Below are 1253 nucleotides of genomic sequence, written 5' to 3'. Positions count from 1 at the left end.
TTTGTGTGAAAGCGTCTTTTTTCTGTTTACCTCTGTGTGGAGTGTTTTTGTGTGAAAGTCTGAAAACATCAGAACTGTTGAAACTTGTTTGTTGTTGTGACTCAGGATGAGGCCGAGGGACTCCCCCTTTGTCAAGTTCAAAAACCATTGACGTGTCGTGCCTTTACAGCCTAATTCCATCAAGTACCCTAATCTGTGTTTATATGTGTCAGGTATCTTGGTCAGAGCTCTGAGAGACCCCTCTTTCAATGCATAGAGCATTGAAAGGAGATTGAGCAGGGGAACAGATTCTGATCATTTTTGGAGGGATTCTGACCACATCAGGCCTGCGGTCCTCATTAAGCTCCATCGATCCAAGTTGTGACATTTGAGCGCTAAGGCACACTTACACACATAACCACTAACACGGCTGCTCTTTCTTTGTCTTTCTCCTTTACTCTCCAAATCTGTCTTGGATTGTCAAGTGCAAAGCTCACTATGCATACACATGCACATGAACATACATACACACATATACATGAATGCAAACTTTAAAGTATCTCACAATGACCCTTAATAGTCTGCATGCCAATGCAGTGGATGTAAAACTAAGAGATATTTGACCAGACGCTTTTTTAAATGCCCCTGTCAAAACTCAATTCCTCTGTTTATATATTTAACTAACGTTTGATATTTTTCATAATATTCTGTTCTACACATTTGACATAAATGGGGAACTGTGTGTTATATGTTTAAATATACAAATTTAAGATAAAAAGTTAGTTAAAGAATGTTAGGAAAATAAACATTTTCCATTATGGAAATTTAATATGTAAGGGCTCATATTATTTTTGTCATCTTTCAATACGCCTGAATTTTGAACTTTAGGAGGATGTTATAAACACACTCAAACCAGCACACACACTTAGACAGGTGGAGGGCAGGTTGGTAAAGCTGTCAGTCTGGGGGAGGGCAGATCGATTCAGAGTGACCGGTAGCCCACCCCCCTAGAGTCTTCATTAAAACCCTGTATTAGAGCTGCAGGGGAGGGGCACACACACACCTCATTTCCCCGTAAGTATGGTGTGCTGTGTGTTTGTGTGGCTCATGATATATTGATTGGATGTTAGTAAGTGTGTTGAGAGGATCAGCAGGGCTGGACACACACTGTTTGAAGTGGAAACAAAGCTTTAAAGGAAAGAACAAGACTGGCGCACACAAACACACACACACACACACATGCAAATGATCTGTAATGCCAAAGTGCACTTTTG

This window comes from Myxocyprinus asiaticus, chromosome 16, assembly GCF_019703515.2.
Source record: "Myxocyprinus asiaticus isolate MX2 ecotype Aquarium Trade chromosome 16, UBuf_Myxa_2, whole genome shotgun sequence".
Taxonomy (NCBI): domain Eukaryota; kingdom Metazoa; phylum Chordata; class Actinopteri; order Cypriniformes; family Catostomidae; genus Myxocyprinus; species Myxocyprinus asiaticus.
This window is presented reverse-complemented; position numbering follows the sequence as displayed.